We start from the raw sequence: 19,371 nt of genomic DNA on the forward strand, positions 1-19,371 counted from the left end.
AATTCACTTGGGAGGTTTCTTTTTGCATTAAAAAAAAACTTTCTATATTTGCTATTTAGTTAACCCCACTATGCCTAAAGCTTGAGGAGGGACCAAGAACACCCTCTCTTACTGTCCTATATGCAGTCTCTTCTAATTTCCCTGAATGGAGACCTCAATATTCCTTTAATTATACTTAAATTATCACTTGATGAATACTTGTGCCAAGAGCTTTTTTCTTTGATGCTGATTGGTGCAAAATGTGGAATTTACAAGCCATTAAGAAGCCATTCTGTGGCATGCCCTGCAATTAATTAGAAGCCAAGTAATAAAAAAATGCAATTAAATCAATGTCTACATGTAAAAGGGAAAAAAAGTGCATCTTGTGGAGAAAGAAAAGGGACATAAAGTCAGATGGAAGAACCAGTTTCATTCCTGGAAAGAATACAGAAAAGCAATCCTTGGCCTCACTCTGTACATCAATTCTTATCTTCTTTAACCATTTTAATTAACATGTTAATAAATTTCCTGATAGATTTGATAGCAAGTGGCAGTCAGGAGGCATAGGCTGAAAGAAAATCTAACACAGCAAATTTGTAACCTGTAAAAAAATCATTATTGCCTACTCAACCATAGTACAACTCTTCCCCCCACCCATCACCACACTTAAGGGGGAGATTGCCATTTAGAAGATTTAAACTTTAGCCCCCACATATTAAATAAAATTAATGATCTATTTGCTTGGATCTCATATATTACCTCCAGTTTATCCATCCACTGGGTAAACGGTAGACATTACTTGGTCACTATGATAGATTTGAATGCAGGCAGTCACATCAGTCAGCGTCCTCACGTGATTAGTTGTTTGTGTCTTTGACAGGCTCTTCCATCTCACTGAATGAAAGCTTGCTGATTGCTCACACTTCCCTTTCTAGCCATTGCCCTCCATGACTACTATATTATATGGCTAATGCTGATGGTAGAAATTTTTTCCTGACAGCTAACACTGAATGTCTCATATATTTATCATTACATACATGCTAGCCTAGTGCCTTGAATTCAAGTGAGCTTGGTCAAGAATGAGAAGAAATGTTAAGAAATGAGAAGTAATGGACAGCTTCAAGTCAAGGCAGCTGTATTTGTGAATAACCCAGGGATCCTTAGGAGGGAAAGTGGCATGAACTGTTCTTGCTTGGATAGGCTAAGAATCAAATATATCAAGAATAAACTATGAACAGTGGAGAAGAAAAGGAGGGTTATGGAAAATTATTACAGTGTGATTATTTCGGGCAGAGTATAACAGGAATATTAATATTAAGAATATATTAAATTGTGATTTTTTTCTCTTTAAATTTTGCATAAACCAGATTTTTGTTAGTATGATATGCATATAAACTGACATTATACTATGACCATAGACTTGATAAGGAGATGCAGTGAATTGGTTAAGAGAAGTATTTGAGCAAGCACACAAGATATGAATTTAGACTTGACCCTCAGCATTTTCTGGCATATGTGCAACTGCTGTGATTAAACACAGTCAGAAGGAATAAATCATCAGTAATGAAGATCAGGGAGGTATTAAGCAATATCCATTTGTATATAGAGGACATGATGATAGGAGCAAACCTCAAAAAATCATTCAATTATGTTTGTGGAGAATAAAAAAATAGATTTAGCAGAAATGCAATGTAGCTCTCTTTTGTCATTTTTCGCTTATAGTATTTTAAATCATCCATCTAACAACAACCATGATGATGATAATACTTATATAATGCCTAGTATATGCCATACACTGGACTAAGAGGTTTAGAAATATTATCTGATTTCATCCTCACAACAATCATGGGAGACAGTTAATTTTATTATCCTTAATTTACAGTTGAAGAAACTGAGGCAAATAGAGTTTAAATGAATTTCCCTGCATCTCATAGCTTGTAAGTGTCTGGGTTTGGATTTGCATTCATGTCTCTCTGATTCCAGGCAAGCACTCTGTTCATTGCTCCACCTAGTTGCCAGCTCAAAGATAATGGCCTAGAAATTAAGGGGTTCACCATTTGACGAGCCAATTACAAGTTTTTCCATTGTTGTAAAAAAGAAATCTATATAATAATTCACAATTACAAAATTCCTCTAAATGTGTTTAATCCTTTTCAAAAAGTTTTAATTTACTGAGGCTGGAGTAAAGATGACAAAATGAGACAAAGTGTTTTTGTCCAACTCATTCATTATACCTCATCTACAACAATCTAGAAACAGTTCAGGTTGAATTCTGATCAGGAAAGTCAAAAAAAGTCATAGGGAGTCATTTTTCTGTCCCAGGTCAACTTGGAGAGACAAAGAGGTCTGTAAATGGTAGAGTGAGGGCTGGCCAGGAGTATAAAAGTGGGCAGTGGTGACAGAGAACATTTAAGTGTCCAAGAATGAAAAAGGAGCTGAGACAGAGAACTAGTATAAGAAGCATTAGGGCTGACAGAGAACTCTGGGTATCAATGAACCACCATTGGTTCCAAGAACAAGTGCTGTCTCAAAACTCTGTTGTCCATTTTCCAGTTCCAATCCATAGATCCAGAACAGAGAGCTATGGTCATGAATAATCATTGGGCCTAGCTGAATGCTAGCATGGAATAAATTCTAGAAATGTAGCTGTGGCCATGAGTTCAGGAGCAGAGTAGTGACTCATTTCTAGTTTTTTCAGTCTGTCACATAAGCCCACAGTGGCATAAACAGCACAGGAACAGAGACTAGTAGTTCAGTCACTCTGAACCTGCAGAACCTCACAGCAGGCTAACAATGACTGAGTTTTCTGAACCTAAACCACACAGGAGCCAACAAACCCAAACTTGTGTCAGGAACTTGCACATCTCTCCTTATATCATATCACTTTAAGAACAATTTCACCCCTCCCAAATGAGCAGTGAAAGCAGCAGAAGGATATTAAAAACAACAACAACAGCAACAACAAAACACCTAAAGTTCAGGGAAGAAATCCTCCCTTCCCCTAAAATACATAGAATTTAGCACTAAATTAAAGTCCAAAGTCAAGAAGTAGGTTGGAAGAAATATCAAACAAATGAGAAAGAACCCAATCATAAAGACTTAATATAGTGACAAGGAACTTCAAGACACAAACACAGAAGATGATGACTTGAAAATATCTATAAGCAAAATATCAAAGAAAAACGTGGATGAGACCTATGCCCAGTAAGAATTTTTAGAAAAAAAAATAAGAAAGTTAAGAACAAAAATAAGGATTTTAAATGTCTTTTATATTTCATATACCATGTTAAGCAGTGGGTAGACAAAGAAAGGCAAAAGATAGTCCCCACTCTCAAGGAGCTCGTAGTCTAATGGAGGAGACAACATGCAAGCAACTATATACAGGATGTATTGGAAATAATTGAAAGAGGGGAAACACAAGAAAGAGAAATAACATGAGAATTTTCATTATCTTATTTTATTTAAAGTTTCTGAATTTTTATCTAGTATCTCCCCCCACCCCAATTCACTAGATGATTGATCTTGGATAAGTCAGAAGTAATCATAACAAAATTCTGCCATGTCCATATTGAATGGAAATAATGTGAAGAAATTCCTGATTTCAAAAAAATTCTAGAAACTTGCATTCTAAACATACCTATGTTTAGAGATAACTTTTTATCACTACTTTAAACACATGTAATGCTCTATTTAAATGGGTTATTAAATTTTATGCTCAATAGAATGTGATTGAGTTCCTTTAAAGGAGAGTAATTTGTGTTAGAGACTGAGTCATAAAAGTACAATTAGAGCATCAGATTTAGAGCTGGAAGGAAATTTAGAGATTATTTAGTCTAACCCTTAATTTTGCATAGGAGTAAACTGAGGTCGAGATCATTTAAGTAATCTATCCAAGGTCATATCAATGGCAAATAGAAAAATCAGTTTTTGAGTGCAGGTCTTCTGACTACATGTCCAGTGTTTTGTTTTTTTTTCCCATAAGTAGGAAGGTCATGACTATTGTTTAACGAATACAATTTAATGTCTACTCTTATTGCCTCCTTCTTTCAATCCCTTCTAAACCCTTTGGAATGTGGCTTCCAATTTTATCACTCAAATAAAGTAACTCTCTCCAAAATTGCAATCGTCTCTTTATTACCAAACCTGACAGTCTTTTCTCAGTCCTGGTTCTTGTTTATTTCTTTGCAGCATTTGACACTTAGTTTTCATGACATTTATCTTTCATGGTCTTCTTTCTATGTTTCTGAGTCTTCAGTTTACTTTTCTAGATAGTCATCCAATTACATACCCTAAATATATCTGTATCACAAGGTTTCTGAGTTCTCTTATCTCTGCACTTGTTCTTGGTGACCTGATTAATACACACTGATTTAATTATCATTTCCATACACCTAGATATTCTACATCTAGATATCTAGTCCTAATTATTCTCCTGAGCTCCAGTCTCTCATCACAAATTAACAACTGTATATTTCAAACATGATATCCTATAGATATCTTAAACTCAACAAGTCCAACGCAGAACTCATTATGTCTGCCCAAAATGCACACTACCCACCTGCCATCCTGAACTTCCCTCTTTATGTCAAAGACCCCATCATCTTTTCTTTTTATAATTAAATTTATTTAATATTTTTAGTTTTCAGCATTGATTTTCACAAGAATATGAATTACATATTTTCTCCCCATTTCCATCCTCCCCTTCACTACAAGACGGCATAAACTCAGGTTGCCCCCTTCCCCAGTCAGCCCTCCCCTTTGTCACCACACTCCCCACTCCGATCCCCTTTTCCCTTACTTTCTTGTAGGGCAAGATAAATTTCTATGCCCCATTGCCTGTGCATCTTATTTTCTAGTTGCATGCAAAAACTTTTTTTTGAACATCTGTTTTTAAAACTTTGAGTTCCAAATTCTCTCCCCTCTTGCCTCCCCACCCACTCTCCCTAAGAAGGCAAGTAATTCAACATAGGCCACATGTGTATCATTATGTAAAACCCTTCCACAATACTCATGTTGTGAAAGACTAACTATATTTTGCTCCTTCCTAACCTATCCCCCTTTATTGAATTTTCTCCCTTGACCCTGTCCCCTTTCAAAAGTGTTTGTTTTTGATTACCTCCTACCCTCATCTGCCCTCCCTTCCATCATCCCCCTTTTTTATCTCCTTCCTCCTTCTTTCCTGTGGGGTAAGATGCCCAGTTGAGTGTGTATGTTATTCCCTCCTCAGGTCAAATCCAATGAAAGCAAGATTCACTCATTCCCCTTCACCTGCCCCCTCTTCCCTTTCTACAGAACTGCTTTTTCTTGCCACTTTTATGTGAGATAATTTACCCCATTCTATCTCTTCTTCCTCTCTGCCCCCAATACACTCCTCTCTCATTCCTTAATTTGATTATTTTTTAGATATCATCCCTTCGTGCTCAACTCACTCTGTGTATATATATATATATATATATATATATATATATATATATATATATATATATATATATATATATATATATATATATATATATATATATACATACATATACGTACATATGTATATTCCCTTCAGCTACCCTAATTCTGATGTGTCATGAATCACATACATAATCTCTCCATGTAGGAATGTAAACAAAACAGTTCAACTTCAGCAAGTCCCTTATGATTTCTCTTTCCTGTTTACCTTTTCATGCTTCTGCTGATTCTTGTGTTTGAAAGTCAAATTTTCTATTCAGCTCTGGTCTTTTCCCTGAGAAAGTCCTCTATTCCATTGAAAATCCATATTTTGCCTTGGGGCATGACACTCAGTTTTGTTGGGTAGGTGACTCCTGGCTTCAATCCCAGCTCCATTGACCTCCAGAACATCAGATTCCAAGCCCTTCGATCCCTTAATGTAGAAGCTGCTAGATCCTGTGTTATCCTGATTGTGTTTCCACAATACTCAAATTGTTTCCTTCTGGCTCCTTGCAGCATCCTCTCCCTGATCTGGGAGCTCTGGAATTTGGCAACAATATTCCCAGGAGTTTTATTTTTGGGATCCTTTTCAGGAGGCGATCGGTGGACTCCTTCAATTTCTATTTTACCCTCTGGCTCTAGAACATCAGGGCAGCTCTCCTTGACAATTTCTTGAAAGATAATATCTAGGCTCTCCCCTTGATCATGGCTTTCAGGTAGTCCAGCAATCCCCAAATTATCTCTCCTGGATCTATTTTCCAGGTCAGTGGTTTTTCCGAATGAGATATTTCACATTGTCTTCCATTTTTTAAAATTCCTTTCGTTCTGGACCTCTTTTTATATTTGGCTAATTCTGCCTTGAAGGTCTAGTTCCTTCTTTGGTGGAGGTTGGATGAAAAGTTCCCTCCTCTTTCGTTTAGGTTAGAGGCACCATGGTATAATGGATAGAGCACTAAATTCAGAGTAAGGAACACCTCAGTTCAAATCCTGCTTCAGTCACATAATAGATGAGGAGGTTGCTGAACCTCTCCTCTCTGTGCCTCAGGAGTTGCACTTAGTAGTCATTATTTTCCTTTCCTGATCTAAATCTGTGACTCTATGATGCAAGGACTCAAAAGTATTATGTAGCAAGCTAAAAGATACTCTTTATTCCTGGCTAATTTTTGTTCACCATGAGCATAAAAAGATAACTTAATTTCCCCCATATCATTTTACAATAAGCACCACTCAATTATTCCACATTTTGGTCCTTCAACCCCTATCTAGGAAGTTGTTTGAACCAACTAGAGTACAAAAAAACTTGACCAAAAACTCTTCCCAAAGCCTACCTTTAAAGAGGGCTCAGAAGATCAGCCACTTCCCCCATGCCCACCCAGGATATGCTCATTACCAAGGAAACTCTCCATCATAGAAGTTCCTTCAACTTTGGCATTCATAATTAATCAGTATCCTTAGTTGTCTCTGTCCCTCTGAATGGAAGGAAGGGGGGGAATGATAACAAAACAACTCCCCAAACCTACTTTTAAAGGGCATCCAGAAGTCCATCCAGCTCTTCATTTTCCATCTGCTGCAATGCTTGGTTTTGACTCCATAATTACCATGCTCTCATTCTGAGTACTCTCTGCCCACTCTCATTCTCCCCTGATCTGATTTCTACTTCTTTTTTTGTGTCATCTTTATCCATTACATTGTAAGATCCTAGAGGGCAAAGACTATCTTTATTTTCCTTATTTGCATTCTCAGCTCTCAGCATAGTGCCTGGCATATAATAGATCCTTCATAAATGTGTAAAGTATTGTACTATGTTGTATTACATTGCATCATATTGCATCCTTTCATATTGTATTGTATCATATTGCATTGTATTGACAACCAATGTGAACTTGAACTGCTTCTTTGGGTTGAATAGAACTTTCAGCTTGAGCAGAAACCTCAAGACCCACATAACTCCTCTCAGATGATGGAATAAAGAAAGGCTGAAGTGAATTGAATGGCTCCCCATCCAAAAATAATCTACCTACATTAGTCTGTCTTCCTGAAGGCCGTGTACAGAAAATCACTAGACCAGCAATCCTTCTCACTTCTTGGGTTAGTTTTAGTTGGTCAAAGGCATAGCCAATGGTTGGTGGGATACATAAACCAAGAATCAGGAATGTAAGGACAAAGGTGTTCTTATCAAATTCCATTAGAGCATTCAACAACACTAGCCCTCTGGTAATGATCTAAAGATGGGAAACTTTGTGAATATGATGGCAATGGGAAAAATCTTGAACTTTCTTTATGGTACAATAAGCACCCTTATTAGAAATAATTGTATAAAAACATAAGAAAGAAGAATATGATCAGGAAGAATTTTAAAGTAAGTGCCTGCAAAATTCTTTCATTGGGCCTGATTCCAAAGTTGAGAGTCTTTAATTGTTCTGTTCTGTTCACTGTAGTTTCCAGACCAATCAGCCAGATCAATAGCCACTAACCATTTATCAGTATAAATAAAAAAAAACACCTTGTCTTCTCTATTCCTCAAAGCTTTTTCACATGCCGGCCATGCAGTTTGCAGCTTGAGCCATTGGAAGAAATTGCCAGAATTCCTAACCCTCTGGGCATGCTTTGTCAATAGTGGCTTAGGTCCCGTTCCATACATTTCTTTCATAATTGGTAGAAACATCAATATGTCAGGGAAAACAGCATTTCTCAACAGCAAAATCCCCATGGATGCTAACTAGTTGAGCTCATGGAGGAGTTAAAGCATTGGAGCTGAAACTAGAGCTTTCAGCCTCTGACAAAATTACAAGTTGTTCATGAAAAACACTAATACCTCCAGGGGGCAAGGTGTATATGATCTTGAACACATTTCCACTTAAAAATGGGAACCTCTTATACTCTAACCACCTTGTTAGAGGGAACAGCTTGTTGTTCAGTTGTTTCAGTCAGTCATGTAGGACTCTTTGTGACCCCAATTGGGGTTTTCTTGGCAAAGATAATGGAGTGGTTTGTCAATTCCTTCTCTAGCTCATTTTATAGATGAGGAAACTGAGGCAAACAGGGTATAGTAGTTTGTCCATGGTCACCCAACTAGGCCAGATTTGAACTCAGGAAGATGAGTCTTTCTCCCTCCAGGCCCCGCACTCTAGGGACTGTGCTACCTAGCCGCCCAGAGGGAACCACTTGCATCACTCAGTTTTATGATGGACAACTTTGGATTCAGGGTAATGGTACATTCTTGTACCATCTAAGTAGTAGCATTTCAAGCTCCACTTTTTCCAAAGTGTTGTAGTGGATAGGTGCTTCTAAGAGTTTATAGCTCCACAAACCTGTATTCTTGTGTAATCTTTATACTCCTCAGTGCCTGTGAAAGGCTCAATGTGGTCTGGTCCATATGGAAAGAGACTTCCAAGAACATAGGTCAATAGGATCATAAGGGCCTAGGGTAATGGGGGAAAGATGGCTGGATGAACACACTTTGTGTTTTTTCAAGACTGTGCCTTGTTATTTTTATTTGTCCTTTATTTCAAAGAGGATGAATGACATCACAGAGTGATGTCTTCACTAGTGCATGAATTGGATTTAACTGAGGCAGAGCCATAAAAGTCATTAGCTTCACTCTTACTTCAACTCTTACTTCATCAAAGCCTAGTGGCAAGACAAAGGTCAAGACAGCTAGAGATGGTCCAGGATGTTGTAGATGACTTTGGCATCTTCAATGTCGGAACATGCTGCAAGCATCACAGAGCACCTTATTCAACTGCCTTCATGGTCATTGGAACAAATTGTTCTCATCCACACATTCTGCCAGGGGAAGTCTTCACATGCTTGGGATAGACATGCCCTGAAACTCACCGATGGGTTTGACGTCTGTTGGTTACCCTCAACCTGGCTTGTTAGAGGACCCACTAAAAAAAGGCAGATTTTCAGGTGATTTGGTAAATAGGGACCATCAAAATTCTCAGTATGGAGGATGGAATAAGGGATCTCTGGAACTCAAAGAGTCTAATAAGCTTTTTTCTTTTGACCTGAGGGAAAGCATTAGGATTTTATGGGGTATATCCAGAAGCATTAGTTTCCCCCATCCAATTTATTTCCCAAGTTTTAATTGAACAGTCTGGACTCTGAAAATTATCTTAGGGTAATTTTTGACTCTTTATCTCTCCTTTGAGCCACCAAATTATCTACGACCTCTGCCAGCATGGGTTCATCAGGCTTAATCAACATTAATTCATAAACACAGTATTAAACATCAATGCCCTTAGAAAATGGAGCCTATTTCCAGGTTCTGTCAAAGAAACTGTGGAGTTTGAAGGAAGATTCAAGTAACGCAAAGGAAGTACACACTTCCTATATACAACAAATTGCCCCTGACTAGTCTGAGCCTTGAGAAGAGAATTAATACCTTGGTGAAACAAACAATTCTATGCAAATCACTTAAGGACATGGGCTATCTGCCTCAACACATTGACACACTCAAAGATGGCCTCGGTAATAGACAAATAACTTTATTCAGCTCCCAATAATATGTTATTAGACATTAGGTACCATCCCCCTTCTTCCCTGGCCACACAGGGCAGATAACAAGGGTATTTTGGGTAGCAAAGTAGTCTGGACTCTAGTGCAGTTGATAGAGTATTGGACTTGGAATCAGGAAGACCTGAGTTCGACTACTGTCTCAAACTCTTATTAGTTGTGTGATCCTTGAAAGAACTGTTCTACTCAAGTCTGATGGAATAGCTCGATTTATAATAGTCAAGTATTAGTGAGAAAGTTAATAATTGTACCTAGGTGAGCATATTTCTCTAACCCATGTTATAAACAATGTAACCATTTTAATATTGTCTTTCATAATGTTCTTATTTATATATTTTGGTTTAAACCTTTGTATTGGGGGCAGAGCCAAGATGGCGGCTGAAAAGCAGAGACTAGAGTGAGCTCAACACCGAGTCCCTCCAAAAACCTATAAAAATGGCTCTGAACCAATTCTTGAACTGCAGAACCCACAAAACAGCAGAGGGAAGCAGGGCTCCAGCCCAGGACAGCCTGGATGGTCTCTGGGTGAGGTCTACCCCGCACGGAACTGGGAGCAGAGTGGAGCAGAGCCCAGCATGGGCAGGGCGGACCAACCAGAACAGGAGCCAGTCGAAGCATGCCCTAGCACCCTGAATCAGTGAGCTGCAGCAGGTACCAGACTTCTCAACCCACAAACACGAAAGACAACAGAGAAGGTTAGTAGGAAAAGCTGCGGGAGTGGAAGGAGTTCGTGGTTTGGCTACCTCCCCAGGGGCAGCGGAGGAGGGGCAGCTACAGAAGTACAGCTGCAGTTGCTTCCGGCCCCAGGCCCACCTGGTGAAAGGAATTAAGTGGCAGATCAGAGCAAGCGTGCAGAGCCTGCTGAAGATCTGAGTCCAGTCCAGTTTGGGGGTTCTTGGGGAAGGAGGAGTGCTGGTGTGGCAGAGCTGACGCATTCCCCAAAGCTTGGAACATAGAACTCTTTAGTCTACACACAGTCATACCCTGCTGAAAAACTCAAGGGTCCAGTTAGTTGGTTGGGAATATGGCCAGGCAGCAAAAACGCACCCAGGTTCAGTCTCAGACTTTGGATTCTTACTTTGGTGACAAAAAAGACCAAAACATACAGCCAGAAGAAGTCAACAAAGTCAATGAAACTACAACAAAAGCCTCCGAGAAAAACATAAACTGGTCTCAGGCCATGGAAGAGCTCAAAAAGGAGTTGGAAAAGCAAGTTAGAGAAGTAGAGGAAAAATTGGGAAGAGAAATGAGAAGGATGCGAGAAAACCACGAAAAACAAGTCAATGACTTGCTAAAGGAGACCCCCCAAAAAATACTGAAAAATACATGGAAGAAAATACCTTAAAAAATAGACTAACTCAAATGGCAAAAGAGCTCCAAAAAGCCAACGAGGAGAAGAATTGTCTTGAAAGGCAGAATTAGCCAAATGGAAAAGGAGGTCCAAAAGACCACTGAAGAAAATACTACCTTAAAAATTAGATTGGAGCAAGTGGAAGCTAGTGACTTGATGAGAAATCAAGATATTATAAAACAGAACCAAAGGAATGAAAAAATGGAAGACAATGTGAAATATCTCATTGGAAAAACCACTGACCTGGAAAATAGATCCAGGAGAGATAATTTAAAAATAATTGGACTACCTGAAAGCCATGATCAAAAAAAGAGCCTAGATATCATCTTTCAAGAAATTATCAAGGAGAACTGCCCTGATATTCTAGAGCCACAGGGCAAAACAGAAATTGAAAAAATCCACCAATCATCTCCTCAAATAGATCCCAAAAAGAAATCTCTTAGGAATATTGTCGCCAAATTCCAGAGCTCCCAGATCAAGGAGAAAATACTGCCAGCAACCAGAAAGAAACAATTTGAGTATTGTGGAAACACAATCAGAATAACCTAAGATCTAGCAGCTTCTACATTAAGAGATCGAAGGGCTTGGAATACAATATTTCGGAGGTCAGTGGAGCTAGGATTAAAACCAAGAATCACCTACCCAGCAAAACTGAGTATCATGCTCCAAGGCAAAATATGAATTTTCAATGAAATAGAGGACTTTCAAGCTTTCTCAGTGAAAAGACCAAAGCTGAATAGAAAATTTGACTTTCAAACACAAGAATCAAGAGAAGCATGAAAAGGTAATCAAGAAAAAGAAATTGCAAGGGACTTACTAAAGTTGAACTGTTTTGTTTACATTCCTACATGGAAAGATGATATGTATGATTCATGAGACCTAAGTATTAGGGTAGCTGAAAGGAATATTCATATATATATATGTATATATATATATGTTTATATATATGTATATGTGAGTGTGTACATATGTATATATGTATGTGTGTGTGTGTGTATATATATATATATATATATATATATATATAGAGAGAGAGAGAGAGAGAGAGAGAGAGAGAGAGAGAGAGAGAGCAGGCACAGGGTGAGTTGAAGATGAAGGGAAGATATCTAAAAGAAATAAGATAAAATTAAGATATGAGAGAGGAATATATTGAGAGAGGGAGATAGGGAGAGATAGAATGGGGTATATTATTTCACGTTAAAGTGGCAAGAAAAAGCAGTTCTGTCGGAAAGGAAGAGAAGTTAGGTGAGGGGGAATGAGTGAATCTTGCTCTCATCAGATTTGACCTGAAGAGGGAATACCATACACACTCAACTGTGTATCTTACCCCACAGGAAAGAAGGAGGAAGAAGATATAAAAGGGGGGATGATAGAAGGGAGGGCAGATGGAGGAGGAGGTAATCAAAAACAAACACTTTCGAAAGGGCACAGGGTCAAGGGAGAAAATTCAATAAAGGGGGATGGGTTAGGAAGGAGCAAAATATAGTGAGTCTTTCATAACATGAGTATTGTGGAAGGGTTATACATAATGATATGCATGTGGCCTATGTTGAATTGCTTGACTTCTTAGGGAGGGTGGGTGGGAAGGGAAGGGGGGAGAGAATTTGGAACTTGAAGTTTTAAATACAGATGTTCAGAAACAAAAAAAAGTTTCTGCATGCAACTAGAAAATAAGATACACAGGCAATGGGGCATAGAAATTTATTTTGCCTTACAAGAAAGAAAGGGAAAAGGGGATGGGAGGAGAGTGGGATGACAGAAGGGAGGGCTGAGTGGAGATCAAGGCAACCAGAATATACACCATCTTGGAGTTGGGGGGTGGGCAGAAATGGGGAGAAAATTTGTAATTCAAACTCTTGTGAAAATCAATGCTAAAAACTGAATATATTAAATAAAAAATTAAAAAAGAGAAAAAAAACCTTTGTATTATTTGTGTAGAAAAGAAAGCATGGAAATAAACTTTCAGGTTTTTAACTTGGCTAACCATATCTGTGTAAAGGCTTGTTGTTTGTGCCATGAGGCTGTAATCATGTCATTGCTGTCTACCTGGCAACAGTCTTTCTGAAGCACACACAGATCATTCAAGTGTAAATAAATAACTTTTGAAGTGCTACCCTTCTAAACCAAACCTATCTATGATATGATGGTAATGTTTCAATATGTTATCGGAAATGCTGCTTTAATATAATCACAGGTTTTAAAATTCTGATAGCTTTAAGCCAACCCTGATATAGAGTGTAAATCTATAGAGTGTAAATCAAAAGGTTCCACATATCACTGATAAGCCAATACCAAAGAGTCTCTGCACTTAAGGATTTTATTATACATAAATTAGCATAAGTATTAAAATGCTTCATTGTGCACATAAACTCACCTTATAAATATTTTATTTATGGTGATATAATATAAGCACAACAGTTCAACTGACCATTTACACTGTAGGAACACTGAACTTTTTGTTGAGTAAAAGGTAAATAAATGCTTAAAAGACATTAATGAATAAAAATGAAATCAAGTTGATATTTCATCAGTTAGTATAGGCAACATGGAAGTTTAAATAAATTTCTTAAACACTGAAACTGCTTCTTCCCCACCACACATCCTAAACAGTCAAAAATCACAAGACCATTGACAACTATTATTCAGTTAGACTAGCAGGGGTAGGGAGGAGGGAGGGAAGTATTTTTACATTATTATTGTTATTATTATTATTATTGAATCATCATATTAGACAGATGACTGAAGTTGTGATTTAAAATCTTCAAATAAAAGCTCTAGAGATTTTTCAAATTAAATCAAATTTTGTTGTCAAATTTGAGTCCTGGTTGTGGCATTGCTGAACCATGTGATCCTGGGCACTTAATTTCATCAGTAGGTTTACAAACATTTATTATTTACTAAGTTCATACATTTTGCTAGGTACTGGGAATACAAACAAAAACAGAAAGACAGTGTCTATCTGGAAAGACAAAAAAAGAGAGCTGAAAGGCAGGTGGAGGATAAAGGGATGATGCCTGCTCTGGGACATGGAAGAGAAAGTCTTTTGGAGATAAGTCAGTAGTTCAGCTTAGAGAGAGATGAAGAAAGACATCTTCCACAGGTTGTTTTATGAAGAATTAGTCAAATATAAGATGAGTTCTTTGGGGCAGAGCTTACTTCCAGTGTAATAAATAGTCCTGAGATGAAGTGAACTTCCAGAGTGAAGAGCTTTTTGTGGCATGGTAGAGGAAATCCTGTGGAGATGAGTAAGCAGGTGCATCTAACTTCACATACCATTCACTGTTCTAAGTACAAATTCCCAATGGAGGGAAGAAGGAGTTGCATATCTAGAAAGCTATGGCTCAGAAACTATGAGAAGTAGTTTATGGGTTCAAAGAAGGGGATGACACAACATCAAGATAATTGAATGATCTTTGATTACTTCTGAATATGGATATTAAAGAATGCACATATCTCTCAGGGTGTTCTAGTACATTGGCAACAATAAGCCTATACCCTAACATAAAGGAATTATAAATACATGTGAAAAGGTAGATATGATAGACTTTACATAATATACTAAAATACTCAAACAAATCTGTGATCTTATCAATTTGGAAGTTTCCTCTAACAATGCCCATCATAACTTATCCATTCCTGGCCATCCTGTATGACTCTTGTACTAGTTTCCCACTAAATTCATGGCAAGGGACATTTTGGTCCACTCATTGTGCTAGGGGTTGTCCTCACTATTGTGAGTACTACTATAACATATATAAACTCTAAAGATGCTTACTCCAATTCCCACTCACACTGATGCATCAGATCCCCCAAATAGAGGCTGATTATATCTCCTCAATATTCTAGGGGAATCGCTGAGGGGTAGTGATTTTCTTTAATGTTATGAGCCTAATCCTTCAATCTGGTACATTCCTTCCAGCATTGATTAGTAGTTATTTCTTTATATGATCTACCTAGTTCCAGCTACTATCTCTTCAATATGACTAATACCACTTATTAACTCCCCAGTATAATATAACCAATTCCATCAGTTAGTTTTTACAAAAAAAGGATATTTAATGAGAAAATATAGCAAGAATAGAAGTGTAAACATTTTCCCCTAAGCCAGGAGTATGTTCTCTTCTCTATTATCTTGTTCCCTGGGGAGAATGGACTCCAATTTGTAAGTTAATACAATGAACTTGATCTTCCAAGTTCAATTCTAAATTTTCTTCACCACATAGCAGACAGGAAATAATTATCGAATACTTAAGTTTACTTCAAAATTCACTTGGGGGATTGCATGAGTCAGAACATACTGGAAAATAATGAAGACTGGGCCAGTCCCCAAATACACTAGAGAAACACTACGGTTATTTATCTGTCATTCCTTCCCTCAACATGTGACAAGTCTGTCTTCTCTTCCTCTAATCCAGTGCCTTGTTGCCATATTTTTACTCCTGTTCTTTAAAATTCCTGATTGTTTAGACATTTCAGTCTTCTCATACTCACCATGCCTCTTTCTATTGTTCGTTGCTATTAATTTTTAGTTCTTTAGGGACTTCTTTATTCCATGTCTCAGTGTCAAATAGCAAAACTGAGAATATTTCTACTTCAAAAAAAAAAGAAAGCAGCAGAGGATTCTGGGAAGATGGTGGAGTAGGTCAGAAAATCTCAAGCTCTCAAGATTTCCCACCCACAAAAGAGATAAAATAGCACCTTAGGGTGAACAAAGTGCTGGTAAAAATAAATAAAAGTAGGGACACAACAGAGGTCTTTCTGGGACTAGACTTTATCCCAGTGAAGAGTAAACACCTCCAGGATAGGGTCCTAGTTAATGACAAGTGGCAAACTGCTTAAACAACGAGCCACAAGCCCTGAGGTTAGCTGGGTTGGGAGACTGCCTCTGCTCCAGCCAGAAGAACTTTACCCCCTGTAAAACCAATCAGTAAATGAGAAGATCTTTCCCACCCATTTGAATAGGCTTGGGGGTGGCTCTCAGGGTCCTAGTGGTAGTGGCTAAGACCACAGCCAATGGTATGCACCTGAGTTCTGGTCATTCAGATGACGTTCTAGTCAATGGGATGACGTCTGGTGACTATATATAAAGGAGAGAACACAGCTTGGAGATTGAGATGTAGTGGAGGGAGGAGAAGGAGAAGTGGTGGCAGTGGTGGCAGCAGTGGAAGTGGTGGCAGTGGCAGTAGTGGAAGTGGCGGCAGTGGCAACAGTTGCTACTAAAAGCAGGACTGACCCTTGTGCAGACCTAAGAGTGATGAGGAAGGGCTTGAGGCCAGTGGGTAATCTTCTTACTGGAGGGCCCTAGCACTGGGGGGAAGCACCAGTATGGCTTGGCTTGCTGCCATAATATTTTTCTGTAACCTCCTGGTCACTGTTGTGAGATGGGCATATTGGTTTTAGAAGGTTCTTGCCACGATATTGAATTGGGGACACTGGTCTGCAGGTCTGCTATTTTGGAGCTCGAATAAATGCTTTAACTCCTCTGCCTTCTACTTAGAGAATTCCTTATATCCTGCGCATCGGGACCATTCAGGCATATTCATGATTTTCTTTGAAATCATGAATTCTGCCTTAATGATATACCCCCAGGATAGTGATGGGAGTTGGGAGTCTGAGCTGGGCAAGATCTAGGGAATCTGTGCTGACAAGAAATGCCAGCCAGACCCAGCTGTGCTGCAGAGAGCAGCTGGGAGAAGGAACCAGCACAAGCCAGGTGAGTGCAGAAGCAGTGAGGCAGAAAGCCCACAACTATGGCACTTATAGGAGGCTGGAGGTTGGCCCCAGGCTAGAGGGGAGAACTGAAGATCTGGAGCAAGAGGCACCATCCCCCACACCCCAGGGTTAGAGGTGATTAGAAAAATCAAGTTATTACTACAAAAAATGCACAGGCAAAGGAGAAAGACTCCAACCATAGAAAGTTATTATAGTAATGGAGAAGATTGGGGTTCATCTTCAGAGGAGGATATGGAAGCAAAGAAACTATCTTCTACCCCAAAGAATAACATTAAATCACCAGCCCCCCCCCAAATTCATATAATAACTTAAAAAATACTTTAAAAATCAAATAAGAGAGAGGAAGGGAAAACTAAAAAAAATAAGAATAATCCAAGGAAAACAAGAAGATTATGAAAAGAAAGTCAACCAATTAGAAAAGGAGATCCAGAATTTTAAGGAAGAAAATGACACCTTGAAAATTAGAATTGGGCAAGGGGAAACCAGCAAAGTTTTGTGAGATTAAGAAATAATTAGACAAAATATGAAGAATGAAAAAATAGAAGAGAAAGTGAAACATTTTATAAGGAAAACAACTGATCTCGAGCACAGATGCAGAAAAGGAAACAAAAATAATCAGACTATCTGAAAGCTATGATCAGAAAAAGAATTTTGATACAATAATACAAGAAATAATTAAAGAAAATTGTTCTGAAGCATTAGAACAAGGAGGGAAAATAGAAATAGAAAAATATCCATTGATCACCACTTGAAAGAGATCCTATAAGGAAAACTCATAGGAATATTATAGTATCTGAAACCCACAGCTAAAGGATAAAATATTAAAAACCACAAGAAAACAAAACAATTTAAATATGATGGTGTCACAATTAGAATCACATAAGACCTGGCAGTAGAGACACTATAGGACGGTAGGTCTTAGAACACTATATATAGAAGAGCAAAGTTAAGCAAAATCCTTAATGGAAAAAGATGGACATTTGATCAACTGTCAGACTTTCAAGACTTTGTTAAAAAGCAAACAAACCTGAACTTAGAAGATTTGACATACAAGGGCCAAGAAGGGCATAAGGTACATACCAAAGAGTGATTATAAGGGATTCAATAAGGACAGGCTGTTTACTTTTTATATATGTAAAATGTAAAATATATGTCTAGGATTGTTATTAGTAATTGGGTAGTTTGTAAAAAAGACTGGGGTAGATCTGAGTGAGATATGACTTTAAAAAGTAAGTCCATTTAGGAACAGTTAAAAGGAGTAATTATTTTATGCAAATGAGGTGCAAGAGGAAGAATGGATATGGAGTAATTAGATGGGGGAGGAGGGCTGGTAGTTCTTTTAAACTACTTTCATCGGGAATGGGTTTAAGAGGGAACAATACATAATATACATATATAAAAAATACATATGTAAAAGTCTTCTAAATTCAGAAGAAAGAAAATGGTAAGGGGATAGGGAGGAGGAAGAGATCAAGGGAGGGATCTCTAGAGGGAAGGGTGAGGGAATAGGTTAAGGGGGGTATAGAAGGGTGTTTAGATTTATGGGAATGGGAGGATAAGGGAGGGATCCTTGGAGGTGGGTAGGCTAAGTAATAGGAAGGCAAGGTAGAGAGTAGAAGTAAATTAGAGGAGTCAAGAGGGATAGGAAACAAAAGACATGCACAAACATAAAAACAAAGATCAGGAGTAGAATTTGTTAGGAAAAGTATATGTTTATATATGTATGTATTTATGTGTATGTATATGTCTATATGGAAATATATCTGCACTCAATTGTAGCCTTCTGGGGGGGGAGAAGGGGAGGAAGGGCCAAAAAAAAGAACAAAATAAAAAATATGTAGCAGAAAACAAAAGAAAATTCTCAAGGAAGCAAAGAAAAGATGGACAGCTCTCAACACAAAATATAGCATTTCTCATATAGGCTTTCTTGAAATGAAAATTTATCATTACATATTTTGAATCCTCTCTTATGTTCTGCTATGCACATGATGGGCGTTTTCCCCCTTTTCTTATTTTGTATTTAAGTTCCAATATTTAAGTTTAAGATATGTGTTTTTTTTTTCCTTTTCTTTATTCTGTATTTGTGTTCTGGTGTTTGAGTCTAAAATAAAATAAAAAAAAAAGAAAGAAGCCTTCACATTCATGGGAAATTTGAGACCATTAGTGATCTTTTCATTTGTCTGAAAATAACTTTGCCTATTCTCTTTAAATTTTAGTTCTGACTGGTTGTTCATTTGTACAATCTTTGCTAGATAGGGGCCATCTCTAGGCATCCTGATCTATATCTTGCTACTGGACCCAGATGGCTCTGGAGGAGAAAGTAAGTTTGGTGACTTTGCACAGCCCTCCCT

Source organism: Trichosurus vulpecula, chromosome 9, assembly GCF_011100635.1.
Source record: "Trichosurus vulpecula isolate mTriVul1 chromosome 9, mTriVul1.pri, whole genome shotgun sequence".
In the NCBI taxonomy this organism is placed as follows: domain Eukaryota; kingdom Metazoa; phylum Chordata; class Mammalia; order Diprotodontia; family Phalangeridae; genus Trichosurus; species Trichosurus vulpecula.